The sequence below is a fragment of the Carcharhinus amblyrhynchos genome, chromosome 3 (assembly GCF_965287045.1).
Source record: "Carcharhinus amblyrhynchos chromosome 3, sCarAmb.v2.hapA, whole genome shotgun sequence".
Classification (NCBI taxonomy): domain Eukaryota; kingdom Metazoa; phylum Chordata; class Chondrichthyes; order Carcharhiniformes; family Carcharhinidae; genus Carcharhinus; species Carcharhinus amblyrhynchos.
Window position 1 is genome coordinate 123259229 of NC_137326.1, and position 19935 is coordinate 123279163.

General features: G+C 42.3%; 1 protein-coding gene across 5 annotated transcripts in view; it reads left to right on the forward strand.

Annotated features, from left to right (window-relative positions):
• LOC145341098 (plastin-1-like) overlaps positions 1-19935 on the forward strand; it is a 123972-nt gene that overhangs the window by 46683 nt on the left and 57354 nt on the right. The window contains exon 1 of one of the 5 annotated variants that reach the window (XM_080185947.1): positions 18094-18114. The exons of the other annotated variants lie outside the window; for them this stretch is intronic. The gene's annotated coding sequence lies outside the window, so the exon portion shown is untranslated. Of the gene's footprint in view, positions 1-18093; positions 18115-19935 lie in introns of those variants that run through there. 5 annotated transcript variants of the gene reach the window in all.

Here is a 19935-nt window from a genome sequence, read left to right on the forward strand (position 1 = left end):
TAACGACTGAATCCTGGCTAATGTTGCAAGCACCTATTCATCCAGTGGATTCCAGATGTTTCAGTTAACAAGCTCCACAAAGTTATTTGTTTTCACCTAACTTTAGGAATATAGGCTGTAGTTGTTTTTCAGAAGACTTACTCTTGCGTTACTAACTCTTTTTTTTGGAGATGAACAGTGTTTTTTGTAAATACTCATTCATGGGATGTGAGCTGTATTGACTAGGCCAGCACTTATTGTCCATTCCTAGTTGCCCTTGAGGAGGTGGTGGTGAGTTGCATTCTTAAACCACTGCTGTCCATTTATTGTACCGTGTTTACAGGGGTGAATGCCACGGGAATCATAGCGGGCAAAGAGCGGACCACGGAAAGATCCATTGACCTTGGGAGGGACTTTTCTGGTTTTGGGGCGAGCGAGGCTGGAAAATCCCGCTCTGTGTTTCACACCTGCCCGAGGCTAGCTGAAAACTCAATTGCCTTGTTTACAGTTCAGAACCTGAAACCTTTGGCCATGTTGTACATTAACTTGTTTGGGAGCGCAGTTACATTAGTTTCAAAGGTCAGCCGGTTCAGGTATGCTGCCCTCAGGAATTCTAGATTTGTGAGATCAGATTTTGTGCCTGCCATACTCTTAAGTAGCTAGTAGCCACTTATGGTTTAGGAGGTGGTAATTTTAATTGAAAGATTGGGTTATTGCTCTATCATCATTGTTTTTAAGTTTACTCATTTCGAGGGGGAAAAAATTAGTTGAACCCAGAAAGTGTTATTATTTTCTTTTCTTTTGAGCAGCCAAGGGATAATACTGTTAAAAATGATGAATTTGAAATTGAACTAAATAGAAGATGATTGTAAAACAAAAATCTATTCTGCAATTTTACTTGATGGGTACGAGATCACAACATTTTTGAAGCAGACATTTGATTGCCTCGTCTAACAAGACAGGGAGTGTATGGGGTGTCGGGGAGGGGTAGTACCTCTGGGAGATTGTTGTGTCCTTTTCAGGGTGGTTTGTCCACGCTTCAACCCCACCTGGCACTCAGTTCTCACCTGTGGCTCTCCATAGCTGTTTTGCATGCGACAGCAGCCACGCCTTCAACAAGCTGGCTAACCCAGGTGAGGGTAGCCGACGGGCCTCAACCCTTGGTGAGATTGGGAGATGTCTATCCCAGCACGTGAAGACAGACTCCGGCGGATTGAGTGGACAAGATCAATAGAAGGTCCAACAGTCAGGAAGGCAGTCTCTGCAAGTGTCGTGGAATGCAAAGAGCAGGACAAGATACAGATGTCCTGGTCATCCACTGTGCCTAGTCCCATCTCCAGCCATCTTGACTCTTGTCTTGCCACAGGATCCAGATAGGAATTGGGAAGAGAGAGGCTGACACTGCACAACTCTGCCTCACTTTAATCCAAATCGAGCGTGAGTGTCGTCGTCGTCGTCGTCCTGGTCCTGTTCAACTCTTGAAATTCTGTGGCAGTGGGTGAGTGATGAAGCAGCAGGTGTGGATACACTGGGAGCTGTAGTCACAGACCTGCGCACAGGCAGCTCGGGTCTAATCGTCGTTTCCTGCTGACCAAAGCAGCAGTGAAACTCGCTTGGGTGACTGAGCAGTCCTCTTCAGGAATGCACTGCTCACCTCCGTAGAACGAGGAAGGGGCTAGAAAAGGTGCCCCCTAAACACTGCCTGCTTCACTACACCCTGGCCAGTTTACCGCGGCTGGCGGGAATCCCATCTTGCGGTCAAACAAAAACAAGACGAGAAATGTTTCATGTGAAATTCCAATGTTATGATCTGACTCATTGGGGCAGATTTTCTTTAAAAAAAAGACTTGTTTTCACAAAAACAAAAATCAAATTAAGTTGTCTTGTTTTGATTTTATGTTGGGCCGACTCATAACTGGTAAAGGAGCCAAAAAGCAATATTCTGTGAATGTTTCCTTGTTTCAAAGTTCTGAACCTTGTTGAAAATGTATTACAAGATTGAATAATCCCTCTGTGCATTGTAAGAGTAAGAACATTTCTTGTACATTTAGAGACTCCAATAATCGCTTGGCCAAGATTGCTGCTATAAGGTCAGGTTCATTTGTGGAATGAAGACTCCTTTAAATATTAATTTTGTGGAAGCACAGGCATATGCTCCATTTTTTTTTCTTGTATGCAAGTTGAGATATTTTTTCACGACATGAAACAACCATGGAAATTCTTTCAATGCTGATTTGCATATGAAATTAAATATGATCCAAAATGTGTAGCTTATCCTTGAACTGTACTAAATAATCGATAATTTCTGCATTCTCATTTTCCCTGTAGGCTAACTCCTTCCTTAATTTATTCTGCCACATTTTTATTTGGTCAAAGTCTCAACTGATACACTCTACTATCACTCTGCAAATTTACGATTGATAAAAAGTAGTACAGTTTTTTTTTAATGTTTTGAAATTAACACCTGATCCTTTTAGAATGAATTGAAATTTGATCTTGAACTTAAACCTGTTAAACCCTTAATCTTCAGGATATTTGAAATCTGTAGATAGCCACAGGATAAATAAATACATAAAGCATATTGTTAAATTCAGACACTGGCAGTTCATTGGATCATCACATCTACATGGTTCAATTTCTTAAATGTTATGAAGGGATTTTAAAAGTTCTTGACCACATGGGGCTGGATTTTTGCTTTGTTTCTGGAAATAAGAGAGTTACAATCCTGTCTTCTGCCCCGGCAATGTCAATTAATGCTATTTTCAGTTTGCAGACACGCTGGACTCGGGGGCCACTGCTTCTGAAAGCTGGTTTGAGGTGGAAGCGTACGCAAATGGATGCTGATGGGAGCAGGTTAAAGGGCCCATCTCCATGCTGGGATCTTTAGTTCTTACAGTTCTTTAAATCAGTGTGAGACCCTACTCACATCACCATGTCCCCCATGCCAACTCCCCATAGTCCTTCAGCCCCCACTATGTCCACTCAACTAGTATCCATAATTTACAGAATACTGTAATAACATTCCAGATGTTCTTAAACTGGCAAAATAAAGTCATTCAAGAATGACTTCAAAAATTGTTATCTAAATTGTTAAGCTAAACAAACTCATCATTCCCTTGACAGCTTTATAAATAATCTCTCTGCTAAACTGAATCCATTTGTGAGGTTTGGAACTCTGCCAAGCATTCATGAGATTCCATTGTACAGCTGTTTGGTGTAAATTTTCAGAACTGAATACATTAAAGACTCAAATTATTGAAGGAACTCAGCCATCTATTCAAGCTTTGAAGCAAGGATTCAGATTAAATCACAGCAGGCAACTGATACTCAGATCTGACATGGCAGAATAAATTTCAATGGAGGGTTCAGAAAAATGAATGTGAAATCTGAAATCAACACATGTTAAAATACACAGCAAGTATGTTGGAGTCTGAAAAGAGAGGATAATATTTTGTTACACTCCTGAGGAGGAGAGACTATAAACCAAAATAATTAAATTTGCTGAATGATCCCCAAATGAAGCAATTACTATTAAGGTTAAGTTTTGTAACTTTAACATAAATCAGAATAAATACAGACTAAAATGAATTAACAGGCAAATGAGACTTAAAATCAAGAGGTAAATTTTATTTTGAATAATTGATGCCAAGATGCATCAACCACATGCACCCAGCTGATGCCCTGAAAACATGTGGCATTACATAGCTACACAGTTCCATAAAAACTTAGCATTTATTCATGTAGGGTAGGTCTGAAATTCTAACCAACAACAATTTTTTTTGCCTCCAAGTTTCATGAGTGTGATTATCATCAGTAAGGCACATTTATACAAATCCTTTCTTCCTTGGGTCATGACAATCCTTATGACAGCTCTTCAGAGTTACTTTTCAACTGATAAACCAATAACAAACACCCTGTTTCACGAATTGGCCATTTCCAGCTTTTTCAGGTCTCTAAGCTATTCTCACAGCTTTCCCATTTTTAGATCTTTTTTAGCCAACTCGCACATTACCTACAAGAACTCCTGTCATCTTTTGAGAGATGTGCTTCTTTTCCCCTCAAATTCTGTGTTCCTCTTTCTGCTTTCGCCTTGTGCCTGCATCTGTGGGCTAATTGCTTTCTGCCTTTGGCTCCCTTTCGTCTTTACATAAGAACGTAAACATAAGAACATAAGAAATAGGAGCAGGAGTAGGCCATCTGGCCCTTCGAGCCTGCCCCGCCATTCAATAAGATCATGGCTGATCTGTCGTGGCTCAGTTCCACATTCCCGCCCTCTCCCCATAACCCTTAATCCCCTCTCTTATCAAAAACCCATCAACCCGCGTCTTAAAAATATTTAGCGAGGTAGCCTCCACCACTTCAACGGGCAGAGAATTCCGGAGATTCACCACCCTTTGAGTGAAGAAGTTCTTCCTCAACTCTGTTCTAAACCGCCTCCCCTTTATCTTGAGGCTGTGCCCCCTAGTCCTACTGTCCTTTCTGAGCGGGAAGAGTCTCTCCACCTCTATCCTATCCATCCCATTCATCATCTTATACGTCTCAATGAGATCTCCCCTCATTCTTCTAAACTCTAACGAGTACAAGCCTCTCCTCATAGCTCAACCCCCTCAACTCCGGCATCAGCCTAGTAAACCTCCTCTGCACTCCCTCCAAGGCCAAAATATCCTTGCGTAAGTACGGCGCCCAAAACTGCACACAGTACTCCAGCTGCGGCCTCACCAATGCCCTATACAGCCGCAGCAAGACCTCCCTACTTTTATATTCAATCCCCCTCGCTATGAAGGCCAGCATCCCATTAGCCTTCCTGACCACCTGCTGCACCTGCAAGCTGGGTTTTTGCGACTCATGCACAAGGACCCCGAGGTCCCTCTGCACCGTCGCCTGCTGCAGTTTTTCTCCACGTAAGTAATAATCCTTCCTACCATTATTCCTACCAAAGTGGACCACCTCGCACTTGCCAACATTAAATTCCATTTGCCATTTCCTGGCCCATTCGCCCAGCCTATCTAGATCCTTCTGCAGACTCTCCACACCTCCACCCTTCTTTGCCGCTCTCCTTCTGTATCTGGCCACATCCATGTCTTAGCTTCCTCCCTGTTGATGCTGCTTCCAAGTCAGGAGTCACCAGGTCACCAAGGACCAGTATTTCTTTATTGTCCAAGAAAGGTGCAATTGATGCAAACTCTTAAATGTCTTTTCCAAACATCCTTGGAAACAACGACAGATTCCAGAGGCATTTTAACAAAATTACAATTTTTCCAACTGCATTGCTTCTGGGTCAAAGGACATAATTTTTGAGTTTAGATCTTTCAGTTTGGTCATCTTTTTTGAACAGAATATAACAGAGGAGCAGAACAAACAGAATATCTGACTTTTGATTGAAGTACATCATGAATCCCACGTTATTTTAAAAATTAATAGGTGAAATAACATTGGACCACGTGAAAAGATCATTGCAGCCAGAAACTGAATATTCCAGCTGTTTTTCACTCTTTGGGTGAGATTACTACTCAGGAAGGAGTTGATGAGAATGTTCTTAGTGAAATCTGTTTGAGTTTTAGATCTTAGATGCAGTTGTGAAAACGCAGGTACCAAGCCTGATGTACAGCTTATGTGCACACTGCAGACTGTTTAGTCACATGAACCAAGAAACCAAATCCAAAGACTGACATACTGGAAATATTCAGCAGGCCCAACCATGTCTCTGGATACTGAAGTAGACCTTTACTTTGCACCCCAGTGACCCTTCATCAAAATCGACAAACTGTGTTTAACTTGTTAATGTAGAAATTTCAATTGTCACCATTCTTATTTTGCCAAAATGAGATTAGGGAACATAGGAAATAGGAGTAGCAGTAGGCCATTCAGCCCCTCAAGCCTACTCCACCATTCAGTTAGTTCATGGCTGATCATCTACCCTGACACCATTTTCCTCTCAATGTCTGTCAGGAATCTGTCTATCTCTGTCTTGAACATACTGACTGAGTCTCCATAGCCCTTTGGCTATTCACCTACATTTATAGAGGTCTACTTCAAGTTTGTAAATGGTTCTAGTTTTATGAATTTCTGTTCTGTGCTGTACATATGCAGACTATACATATATAGTATAAAACGTTATAAGATGGGATTTTAAGGCTACGCTCATCCCAAAGCTGTAAAATGCTGCCTGAGGTCAATAGACCTTCCCATTGTTCACCGCTCATCTGCTCTGATGCCTGTGGAGGGAGGGGTGGTAAAATTCTGGCCATAATGTCACAAGTAGGCTTACATTAACACTGCAATGAAGTTACTCTGAAAATCCCCTAGCGGTTTGGGAACACTAAGGGAGAATTTAGAATGTCCAGTGCACCTAGCCAATATGTCTTTTGGACTGAGAGGGGAGAACCCGCAAATCCCACACAGATAGCGACCCAAGCTAGGAATTGAACTCAAGTTCCTGGTGCAGTGAGGCAGCAATGCTAACCACTGTGCCACCGTGCCATCCACATCCACACACACTAATTGAGCTACTCAGATGAAATTAGAGACCAATGTCTCAATGCTGTTATCTAATTACAGAAATGAAAGTTTAACCTGTCAAAGATTTCTAGCAATCATTGGAGAAAGGTCAGAGAAGTAGACTTTGCATCTCTTGTAATACCTATTGATACCAAATGCCTTCCAACCCTGCTATCATATGCTGCTCTGTGGTCAAATTCCAGAGTATAAGCAGCAGTAAAATACAGGCTGCTGTCTAACTTCTATTTATGGGCTCCTGCTGGATAGAATCAGGAACTGTAAAGTAATACTTGTTTAAGTGACAGGAGTAATAGTTTGTATTAATCCTGGCTTTTCTATCTTTCCATTAGCTCTTGCATTCAACATTGCCTTCTTCATCTGTGTTAGTAACAGAATCTGGCTGTATTATATAAGACAAGTTCATTCTTTTCACCATCTGAAGCAGATTAGTTCATTGTTCAGGAGTCTAACGAAATTCAACATGTCTGCTATTACTCACCAATTTTTAGATGCACCATAGAAAGCATCCTTTCCAGGCACATCTCCGCTTGGTATGGCTCCTGCTCTGTTCAAGACCACAAGAAACTACAAAGGGTTGTGACCGTAGCCCAGTCCATTATGCAAACCAACCTCCCATCCATTGACTCTCTCTACACTGCCTGCTACCTTGGAAGGGTAGCCAGCATAATCAAGGACCCCATGCACCCTGGACATGCTTTCTTCCATCTTCTTCCTTCGGGAAGAAGATACAAAAGTCTGGGGTCACGTACCAACTGGCTCAAGAACAGCTTCTTCCCTGCTGCCATCAGACTTTTGAATGGACCTATCTTATATTAAGCTAATCTTTCTCCACACTCCAGCTGTGATTTGTAACACTATACTCTGCACTCTCTTCTTTGCTTTTCCCCTCTGTACTCTATGAATGGTATGTTTTGTCTGTATAGTGTGCAAGAAACAATACTTTTCACTTTATCCCAATACATGTGACAATAGATCAAATCATCTTGTTTACTGTTAATAGTGAGATCTGCCATGATCTACTCAAAACAGCAGAGACGAACGACTCTAGTTCACTGTGCCAAGTATTTTGGAATGATCCTGAATGGTGCATTAAGGTTTCTCTTGACAGCCACGCCTTACAAAACTGCTCAATTTTGTAACTTTGGAATCTGTGGACCGATTTATCCCAAAACAACTCCATGTGCTGAACTGGTGGGAAAACTGGTATAAATCACACTTTTTTCAGTTGAAGTTCAGACTTGAACCTCCCACACTTTACAATGCAGAAGTCACAATCGTGATTATCATTTAAAAGCTTGGGGGAGGAGTGGGGGGTGTAGGGCGTATTCACACCGGAGTCTGACAGTTCTGGGCCTCCTGCACATACACATTGGCCCCGATCTGTCAGCCTCAGTTTGCTGACTCTGGAATCCTCACACTGCTGCCACCCCCCAAGCCTCAACTGATCCAATCTGCAGAGTGGCAGAGGGACACTCCCCTCCACTCTCCTGGTTGCCCCTTGGCACTGTTCAGTGCCTGGTGGGGCAGTGCCAAGGTGCTCCCTGGGCATGGGCACTTTGCCCCTTGGACAGTACTGGTAGTACAAGCTGTCACGTCCAGGGTGCCCATTTCCAGGGAGCACCACTCCCGCACCACCTGACCCTCTGATGGAGCTGTGATCCACTCCAATGGGGTTTCTCACTAGTTCCCCGAATGTGGGGAGCTACTCTAAACCTTGCTGGAATGAAATACTGTTGGTGGGGCAAGAGATGCTATTGGGCCCAGAGAATTCCATGCTGGGCCCAATAATGAGATTTAAAATACATGAAAAACAAGTTTAAATCATTCTTCCTGCTGGTATCCTGTCTGACTGTGACTGTTCTCTGGCTGTGGGTGATGCGTATGCATTGTGAACGCATGCACGAATCCTGCAAAATGGCCAACACGTGAATCTGCCATCCTGTGCGCCAAAACATATGTGCGTCGGGATGGGAGAATCGGGCCCTGTGCTTATTCAGAAATGTTACTGAAAAATTAAAGACCGGGGTGGAATTTTCTGTTTTTCCAGACAGGGTAAAGCTGGGCAGAAATCCAATGTGTCGCCTACTGGCCACACTGTGTTAGCACGGAGTGGGGGTGTGATCCTTACACGAGGGATAATACACAAGGGAAGCCCACAAATGATATTTAAATGTATGGTAATATGGTTCCTGACCTCTCGGTCACTTAATGGCTGCTCATCTACCTCAACACCATGTTCCTCTTCCCCTGTCCGTATCCCTTGATGTAATGTAACTTGCAGTTACGTAGCGCTAAGTTATGTTCTGAGGAAGTGCAAAGGGCTCCAACAAATTTATTGTTCTGAGGTATAGCCACTGCTGTTGTCCGGGTAATTATGGTAGCCGGTTTACAAACAGCAAGGTCTCACGCAGCACTCTGATAAACAACCAGCTAATCTTTTTAATAGGTGGTGCTTGTTGATAGGTAAATGTTGGTCTTCTTTGAATAGGAGCTTGGGATCTTTTGCATCCCTTTTAAAACAGGCAGATCTTGATTGCTTTCAATGTCTCACCTTGAAAGATAACATTTCTGACATTGCAGCACTCACTTACTACTGTAGTATAAGGATCTGGTTCACCATAAGATTATGTGGGACAGAGTACAGTGCTGTCCACTGATGTAAGAAGCCACATAACTCTAGACCCAAGGATAATGCTTTGCCTAGAAATATTAAGACCTAGTGATGGAGAGATCTCCTTGCCCTATTCCTTAACTAATATACAAATATATAGTAAAGTGGTTGATAAAGACCTGCTGTTATCTTACTAAAAACTATGAAAACTTATTTGACAGAACCATTCTGCGACCAATACCATCCCAACAGGTATTACACTCTGTGTTGGCCCAAATTTTGTACAGAGGTGCAGCAGTGGCTTTTGGAACAACAACAGCTTGTTGACTCAGAGGCAAAAGTGCTACACTCAGCCAAGCTAACACCCAATAGGGGGAGTGATTGTGCAGCGGTACATTACAATCATTATTTCCATTCCAGAAATGCAGAAATAAAGCTAACCAGTGTTCCTGCTAAACAAAAAAATAAAGATTGTTCTATGACTAAAATAACTTGCTTATGCTACTTGTTTTAGATACTGGCTGGAATTCTCTGACCTCGCCCATGTGTGGGGATCCTCCAGTCCCACTGCTGCGAGTGGAGATTTACCTGAGTGCCAAATTTCCATTCTCACTGGCAGCAGTAGCAGGGTGTGCTAGACGTGGAGAATTTTGAGCATTGTGTCCACCAAAACCTACAGCAGCTTCTCTTTAAAAATATATTGCTGTTGCTTTTAAATTCTCTCGCCTGTCGTCAGTACTGCTTTTGGCACCTCGTGAAATTCCCCTTCCACCGTGGGGATGGCTCTCTGATGCCTATTTGTATGTGAGCCTGGAACATAAGTGTCAGCAAGGCATTTTACAATGGGGACTATCACAAACAGGTCTGATCCTGAGCTCAACTCACACCCATTAGGTGTCCCATCCAATTTATTTCTCAGGGAATTTGAGGTTAATTGTAACAATGCTGCCACCACCACCCCCCCACCGCGCCCCCCCCCCCCCCCATCTAACTATCATTGTAATGAGCACTTTGTGTCAACCTGTGAAGCTGGAATTTTCTTAGTATCCTTGAGATATATCCACCCAATGAATCAACTAGTCTTGTATACTTGCATGAAGTACTTTTTATGTGGTGACACCGAGGTTCAAACTGCTTCAAATTATTTAGAAATCCACTGACTGGTTTCTATTATGTAGGCATTTTATACTGTGTAGTAAATAAAGGGTTTAATCTGGAAAAAAGCTCTTGCACATGATTAAATAACACAGCTGTGAACTATTGACTGAAAATTGGAACGTTACTAGTGTAGACTTCTGTAAGTAGCTTAGTATGTATAAGCTACTACAAAAACAAAGCATTGATTGAAAATTTTCAGGCTGCTTATCTGACATCCTGTACTAGATGAGCAAAAATGTTGTTGAATTAAATATTGGGAAGACTACAGATCCTGTTCCATCACTCCTGTCTCAGTATCCCCACCCTGAACACTGTTTGATAGTGACCCAGTGCTCACTTAATGCCCTAGAATCATAGAATAGAATCTCCACAATGCAGAAGGAGATCATTCAGTCCATTGAGCCCACATTGACGACAATCGCACCCAGGCCTCATCCCTGTAATCTCTGACACCTAAGGAGCAATTTAGCATGGCCAATCAACCTAGCCTGCATTACTTTGGACTGTGGGAGGAAACTGAAGCACCAGGAGAAAACCCATGCAGACACAGAACATGTAAACAGTCCCCTGAGGCTGGCATTGAACCTGTGTCCCTGGCACTGTGAAGAAGCAATGCTAACCATTTGACTCTAAGCTGAATTTCTGACCCTATTATCATTGCCATCATCAAGATCTCCTCCTTCCATGTGCATAAAATCACCTGCATCTGAATCCTCAGCCATGGAAAATAGCATTTTGTGTTTTTAACTTCCGACACAACAATTCAATAATAATGTGTTATGTTGAAACATAAACAAGATCTGGTATCATGTGTCAAATAAATATTCTTGGGTTGGGTCATTAGAGCCCTTTTAAAGCAATTTTCTATGTAGATTTCAAAAATAGCTTTGAGGTGGCTACCCTCCTACTTAAGTCTGCCATAAGAATTAGGAGCAGGAGTAGGCCATTTGGACCCTCGAGCCTGCTCCACCATTCAATAAGATCATGGTTGATCTTTTCATGGACTCAGCCATCTTTGCCTTATACCTGGGAGTCGTGGAAATCTAGTCTGTGTTCACCAAACATTGTCGGGTTCCCTAGTTATTTTTGAGCTGTTTGATTCATCATATCCTCTTTTTAAACTGGGCGTTGATATCAAACTCTCAACTCCTGGCATTGTAAACACTTACCTTGCTGCTCTTTGTGTGAAGATTCTAGTTATGTGTGAGACAGCCAAAGGGAAAATAATTTGAGAAGCGCGTTGCAGAAACATAAAATGAATAGCTACTTAATGTCAGAAAAGAGAACTTTTGTGGTTTTTGCAGGTAAGGATACCTGTCCTGACTCTCTTATGAAAGCACACAGTTGATTAAGTCTCTCCCTACTGTGAGGAATATGCTTTTTTTTAAAGAAAAAGCCATTGGAATTATATTGAGTTTTGGACAATCTCTCTCCACTTCCTCCAGAAGTCACATGCCATTAGCTAGATTACCAGTGGGGCACCTGGGCTGGAATTTTTTGAACCAGCTCGAGGCAGGGATTCTCCCATCTTACTGTTGTGAATGAAGATTTGGCTGAGTGCCAAATTCTCTGTTCTTGCTGGCAGTGGTAGCAGGGTGTGTGAGACCAGAGAATTCCAGCCTGGTGACAGAAGAATTATTTTGTTAATTTGAGTTTTTAAGGAAGCTGCTGTTGCTCGTCTTGGGACTCTTGCTAAATGGCTGAAAGCACCTGGCCTGGGAGGTGTTCTTTCTGAACATTTCATTTTAAATTCTGCGGTCAAGATTATACTGCCCCTCCTGCACCGCAAGATATTATGGTCCTGTCGATTTTAAATGGCCCACTGCATCCACAGGGGTTATTGGAGGGAAGTCACGGCAGGGTTATAAAATCCTGGCCAGTGTGTGTGCAGTGCCTTAAAAGCAAACTGGGAGAGAAGCCCCTCTCGTTTTCTTCCTCCACCTGAAAGGATTTCCAGATCTACTGTGACAGGAACTCTGTCAGATCAACAGTGCCAAGACCTTTTTGAACTTTATCTCCTTTTTAAGTATTCCCTTCAGCCAATCTCTGCAGACACTTTAGATGGGATTTTTTTTCCTGCTGCGCTTGCCCCCAAAACTGGAAAATCCTGCCCGAGGTCAACGGACCTTTTGCATGATGCTGTCCTGCCTGCTATGATTCCGGGGCAGGTGACGTGGGAAAATTCCACCCTTTATTTATCTTTTCCTTTGTTTTATGTTAAACAGTGACTACATGTCTGGGGATTTTAAAAAGGGATAGATTATTATACATTTTTTTTTTAAATATGTATGTACTGCACTTTGTTTTAAGAGCAGTTTCATAGATCTCTTATGCTGAATGTAGCAGTAACAAATGTAAACAATTGGCCATTTTGATGAGTGAATTTAACATTTACTCTGCTGTGAGCTGTGGAGCAATGGGCTAGAGTTAACTATGCATTCCTCCCATCCCAGTCAAAACACAGCATCCTGTAAAGCTGGCATGTTCACATCAAGCTGCTGAATTAAAAATTGGCGAGACTGAAGTGTCTTCAGTGAGACCTTCCTTGCAGATAAGAGTTGGTGTTTGATTAACAATCTTCAGCTTCAGCTAACATGAAGGGCAGGCTCAATATTTCACACTTGAATGAATGTCATGATGGTAATTGCAACTACTGAATTGATATCCTGTTGCATGTACTGACTAGAATGTGTGCCGGTTACACACAGTTGGCATTTACATCAAGAAGTTGGGGTGTTACGAAGGTTATGCATCAGCCTGATTTAGTGTGTAGTAGAGAAAAATCTATTTGGCAAGGATGAAAGTTAAATCACTGTCAAAACCTACCATTGAGAGGCAACCATTGTGTGTATGCTTTGTTTTTAAACCTACTTTTGTATTGTACTGAAAGCCATACTATGTAACTACAACTATATTTCATTTTATTTTATGTGGGATGTTTTTGAGATTTTAAAAATCTCAACAAATAATCAAGACAAAACTCATAATTTTTTTTACCAATGGTCACAATCTTTTGCTTCTGAGAATCCCGTTTGTTGTTAAAAATTCCACAAACCTTCTAAGATGCAAGTATTTCTGGTAAAAATTGGCAATACAGTTGAAGAAATTTATTCTTTTAATAGTGTCACAACTAGGCTTATATTAACACTGCAATGACGTTATTGTGAAAATCCCCTAGTCGTCACATTCTGATGCTTGTTCAGGTACACTGGGAGAGTATTTATTAGCGTGGCCAATACACCCGACAGCACGCCTTTCGTCCTGTGGGAAGAAACCGGAGTACCCGGAGGAAATCCACACAGACATGGAGAGCATGCAGACCCTGCACAGACAATGACCGAAGCCAGGAATTGAACTCGGGTCCCTGGTGCTGAGAGGCAGTGTTGCGAACCACTGTGCCACCATGCTGCCTGCAATCCTCGTGCCAACTTCAAACATGTCACATGACTTCCCTCTCCAATTAAAGCGCATATTTTAAAAAAAACACATTTCAATCATGAAAATACTAACACTGAAGCAACATTCCATTATCCAGCTATAACTTTTAGCAATTAGATGTATTAAATATTTGCCTTTCTCACTCCTCCCCGTGCCTCTGCCAACATTCCGAACTGAGCTTCACTTCACACCTGGAGTTTGGCATGAGGCTGTGGTGGCTCCAGGAAATGACATAAGATGCTTGAAACCTTCCTAGCCAGCAACTTCCACTCCTCCTCCCTGTTGAGTCACAAAATTTCAAAGTCCAACAGTAGATTTGTTTTATTTGTATTCTGTTGCATTGACGACTGGAGTAAGACTGCATTATGAGCAGCCTTGCAATAAAATTTTGGCTTTGTAGTAAGGTGGAGTGGAAAGACAGACAATACAAATAGAGAAGGGAGAAATCCTAAGATAACAGGAAGATTGAAGAACATAGGCTGAAGTTAAATGTGCCAGCAATCATTTTCAAATTTCATATGTTTGATTTCAAACCACAGCAACAACTTGTATTCATACAGCACCTTTTAATGTAATAGGAGTGCTATGAGGTAATATTTGACATGGAGCCACATATGGAGCCATTAGGGCAGATGGCCATAAACTTGCTTAAAAAGTGGATTTTAAAGAGTATCTCAAAATAATTTTATTGAAGGGAAAATCAAATAAATAAATCAAGGAAGGAGTGAGGGTACAACTTGCTGCAAACAATACAGAGCAATTTAACAACCATGCCAGTGAGACTATCAATTATATTTTGACATTTTGCTTCAGTTTAATTGTAAAGATTCATCTCCACACAATGGCGCGAGTAACAGAAAAAGAGGAAAAGTAATAAATTTTTCACATTGATAAATTGATCTGAAACATAAACTTAGTTTGTTTCCCTGCAGGGCCCAAATAAATTTATTTTGGGAGTTGTTTTCGCAACAAACCTGTGGGACCAATTAGCACTGGCACAAGTTCCAGTTCTTGCCTTATCCCTCCATGGTTGTTCTCCACCAGGTTTGACCTCCACAGCTTTCCCAGGAGATGCCAATGCTAATCGGCAGAGCTGTGGCAACCCCCAACATGACTACCACTTGCCTTTGTTGCTGGCACCAGGCAGGTAGGCAATTCCTACTTCCTGAGGTGCTCAGTGCCACTAATTGGCCGCTGAGTCCAGCTCCTAACCAAAGAGTCCATTTACATTTGTTTTTAAAAAAAAAAGCATTATGGGTGCTGCAACTTGGGTGTGGGATCCAAATCCAGAATTCACCCGAGAGTGGCAGGTTCCTGACCACAGGTTAAAAACCTAACCCTTGTTACGGACAGTACATTTTCCTCCCCTAAAAGGACTGGGCAGCACAGTGGTTAGTATTGCTGCCTCACAGCGCCAGGCACCCGGGTTCGACTCCGGCCTCGGGTCACTCTGTGTGGAGTTTGTATGTTCTCCCCGTGTCTGTGAAAGATTCCTCTGGGTGCTCCAGTTTCTTCCCACAGTCCTCCACAGTGCGGGTTAGGTTGATTGGCCGTGATAAATTGGCACTAGTGTCAGGGGATTAGCAGGGTAAATATATGGGGTTTGGAGAATAGGGCCTGGGTGGGATTGTGGTCGATGCAAACTCGATGGGCTGAATGGCCTTCTCCTGCACTGGAGGGATTCTATGACATTAGTGAACAGTCCATCAGCTTTCACTGATCCCATTTTCCCTATTTCTAAATATTTAAAAGAGAATCCAAATTTTCCAACTGCCATGGTGAGATTTTATATTTGTGTTGCCTCGAAATAAAGTGCAGGGAGTTTGAAGTGATTTATAGCATAGCATAATCTGGGAAAGTAATTTAATATTCTTGATTATAATTTTTTAAAACTGGTGTCCATGAAAGCCTGGGTGAAGGGGGTTTGCAATTCGGAGCAGTGCCTAGGCTGTTCACTCTTTCTAGTAATTGTCCAGGATTAAAGTCAATTGTAGTGTTCCCATCTGAATAAAGTTGTCAACAGCAGAATTGAAGGATTAAAGGCCTTGCCAGAGGTGGGTAAATTGCCTACAGCACTTTGAACTCAGCAACATTGTAGTACACCTTAGTACGTGAAGGTGAAAGGATAAAAAGAGTATTATTTTTATTCATTTATGGAGTGTGGGCATCACCTGGGATTAACCATCCCTAAATCTCCCTGTCAACTTGCTTCAGTGTTACACTCTTGCCTGTAATGGGCATGTTCAATTTATATAATTGAGTCATTTCCTTAGTCAAATTCTACCAATCTTATTTGATCAGTAATGTGGTAACTAGGAGATCAAACTTTGTAAGCAGAAACTAAAGTGTTTAGTGATTAAGCTTCTAATCATTGTTGCAAGCTTTAGTACTATTTTATTCCATTTAGGTTGAATCTTGGATTATAAGAATTCTAAAAGCAGTTCAAAACAAAATTTCTTAGCTAGATATGTTATAATCATGCAAGATTTAAACAGGGTGGCATGATGGTACAGTGGTTAGCACTGCTGCCTCACTGCACCAGGGACACAGGTTCAGTTCCTGGCTTGAGTCACTGTGTGGAGTCTGCACATTCTCCCTGTGTCTGCATAAGTTTCCTTTTGGTGCTCCAGTTTTCTCCCACAGTCCAAAAATATGCTGGTTGGATGCATTGGCCTGATTAAATTCTCCCTCCATGTACCAGAACAGATGTCAGAGTGTGGCGACTAGGGGATTTTCACAGTAACTTAAATGCAGTATTAATTAAGCCTACTTAATGTAAGTGTGGCACTAATAACTTCTACAAATCCAAAATATAAAGTTACTGACACCAGGCAAAGCTGCGAAGGATGGTTCAGTGAATGTCTGTAGAATTTGGCAGTTGATAATCCAGGCAGTTTTCATAATATATGATGATGTTTAGTATTAGGGGTGAACAATTTCTGAAGGACAGTTTAAACATTTGTTTTGGAATTGTAAGTATTTAGCTGGCTTTGATTTGATTTGTTATTGTCACATGTATTAACATGAAGTGAAAGGTATTGTTTCTTGCGTGCTATGCAGCCAAAACATATTGTTCATAGAGAAAGAAACAAGAGAGTGTAGAATGTGGTGTTACAGTCATAGCTAGGATGCAGAGAAAGAGCAACTTAATGCAAGGTAAGTCCATTCAAAAGTCTGACAAAAGCAGGCAAGAAGCAGTTTTTGAGTCGGTTGGTCCGTGACCTCCAGACTTTTGTATCTTTTTCCCGAAAGTGGAAAAGAGACTGTCCAGGGTGCGTGGGGTCCTTAGTTGTGCTGGCCGCTTTGCCAAGGAAGCGGGAATTGTATACCAAGTCAATAGATGGGGAGGCTGGTTTGCGTGATGGATTGGACTACATTCACGACCTTTTGTAGTTTCTTGTGGTCTTGTGCAGAGCAGGAGCCTACTAAGCTGTGATACAACCAGAAAGAATGCTTTCTAAGGTGCATCTGTAAAAGTTGGTGAGACTCATAGCTGACATGCCAAATTTTCTTAGTCTTCTGAGAAAGTAGAGGTGTTGTGTCTATAACTATAGCGTCAGCATGTGGGGACCAGGACAAGATGTTGGTGATCTGGACATCTAAAAACTTGAAGCTCTCGACCTTTTCTGCTTTGTCCCCGTTGATGTAGACAGGGGCATGTTCTCCTTTGCTTTCTGAAGTCTATGACAATCTCCTTCATTTTGTTGACGCTGAAGGAGAAATTATTGTTGCTGCACCAGTTCACTGGATTCTTTTTCTCGTTCCTGTACTCTCTCATTGTTTGAGATCTGACCCACTACAGTGGTGTCAGCAAACTTGAAAATTGAATTGAAGGAGAATTTGGCCACGTAGTCCCCTACTAGTTATACACCTATGACCATGTGGCCAAATTCTCCTTCAATTCAATTTTCAAGTCTGTGTTCTCAGTCCCCTACTATACTCCTTATACACCTATGAGCGAGAACACTGCGTTGTGGGGCACCAGTGTTAAGGATGATCATGGAGGAGGTGTTGTTGCTTATCCTTATTGATTGTGGTCCGTGAGTTGGGAAGCTCAGGATCCAGTCGCAGAGGGAGGTGCTGAGGCCCAGGCCGTGGAGTTTGGAGATGAGTTTCATGGGAATAATATTGTTGAAGGCGGAGCTATAGTCAGTAAGTAGGAGTCTGAGATAGGTGTCCTTGTTATCTAGGTGTTCCAGGGCTTAGTGCAGCGTCTGCTCTGGACCTGTTGCGGCAGTAGGTAAACTTTAGTGGATTCAAGTAGTCTGGGAGGCTGGAATTGATTCGTGCCATGACTATCCTTTCGAGGCACTTCTTAATGATGGACGTCAGCCAGCAGCTGATAGTCATTAAGGCACGCTGCTTTGTTTTCCTTGGGTACCGGGATGATGATTGTCTTCTTGAAGCAGGTAGGGACCTCACATTGTTGGATATGTCTGTGAATACTCCCGCCAGCTGATCCACGCAGTATCTGAGTGCCCTCGTCTGGGTACTCCATCCAGACTATGGGTTGATCTTCAAGAAGGCTGCTCTGACATTTGCAATGGTAACCCCCACAGGTTCATCCAGGGCTTCCAGAGTGGAGAGCACGCTCTCGCTGACCTCTTGCTCAAAATGGGCATAGAAGGCTCAGTTCCTGTAAGAGTTTGTTTAATAAATTTCCAGCCAATAGTTTAAAAAAAAAACACTGCAGATGCTGGAGATCTGAAACAAAAACAGGAAATACTGGATAAATCCAGCCGGTCTGGCAAGATCTGAGGAGAGTGAAAGAATTAATGTTTCGAATCCATATGACTGCTCTTTGGAACTCTTTGTTCTGAAGAAGTCATGTTGGTCTCAACGTCAACTCTGTTTTTCTGTCTCCACAGATGCTGCCACACCTGAGTTTTTTCATATTGATTTGGTTCACCCACAGTGCTGTTTGGGAGGGATTCCAGGGTTTTGATCCAGCAACAGTGAAGTAATGACCATGTCAGGATGGTACACAGATTTGGAGGGGAACTTGCATGTGGTGGTGTTCCCTTGTATTTGCTGTCCTTGCCTGTCTAGGTGGTACTGGACATGGGTTTGGACCATGTTGCTGAAACAGCCTTGGCAAATTGCGGCAGTGCGCCTTGTAAATGGTGTGCACTGCTGCCAGTGTGTGTCAGACGTGAAGGGAATAGATCTTGGAGGTATTTGGGTGGGATGCTATTCAAGTGCGCAGTGTCATCCTGGAAGGTTTTGAGCTCCTGGTGTTGATGGAGCTGTACTCATCCAGGCAAGTGAAGTGTATTCCATCACGCTCCCTCCTGAGAAGTGCTTTGTAGATGCTGGAAAGGCTTTGGGAAGTTGGGAGGTAAGTTACTTGTCACAGAAGTCCCTACTGCTGACTTGCTGTTGTAACCATAGTATTTAAATAGTTAGTCCAGTCCAGTTTCTGGTCAATGGTAACCCCAGGATGGTAATGGAGTATGTTTCAGCATTGGTAATGCCAATGAATGTCAAGGGGAGATGGTTGAATTCTCTGATTGGAGCTGCTCATTGCTTGGCACTTGTGTGGCATAAATGTTCCTTGCTGCCTGTTATCCCAAGGCTGAATGTTGCCCATATCTGGTTGAATATGGGCACAGATTACTTCAGTACCTGAGAAGTTGTGAATGGTGCTGAACCTCATGCTTGGACCATTGCATGAAAGATTTGAAGCAATTTTTTTGGGTGGAAGAGTCACAATTTTCCCATTCCCATTGAGGTCAGCAGCATGTGTACTTGATGCTTCTTCCTCATTTGTTCTGAGTGAAGCTTGTGCTGCTCACTGCCTGATTGCAGGTCCTATTTTCCATTTTAATCAGTGCATTCTGTATAAGTACTTGCTTCACATTATTAACCAAGAAGCTGACGTTTTGATCATTGGGTAAAATAACCAAAGGCTCAATTTTCTCTTGGTTCAGAGTGATGATCTCCTGGGAGCTAGAATCCAGACAGCTATAGGTTGAGAGAGAGTTTTATTAAAAGGTTCTGCTGCTGCACCAGAGCAAATGTCAGGACCTTGGGTTCAATGGGTAGTATAAGGGTTGGAAATGGGTTGAATAAGAATTGGTCATTCAACTTTTTTACATCTTCCATCTTTTGAATCTGTTAAATAAGGAACATGAAGACAATTGTTTTTACGAACTATCATTAGACTCAATGAGCGTTTTCCACCGGCTTCTTGGATAGACTGATCCCGTGTACCTACCCTATCATTACAA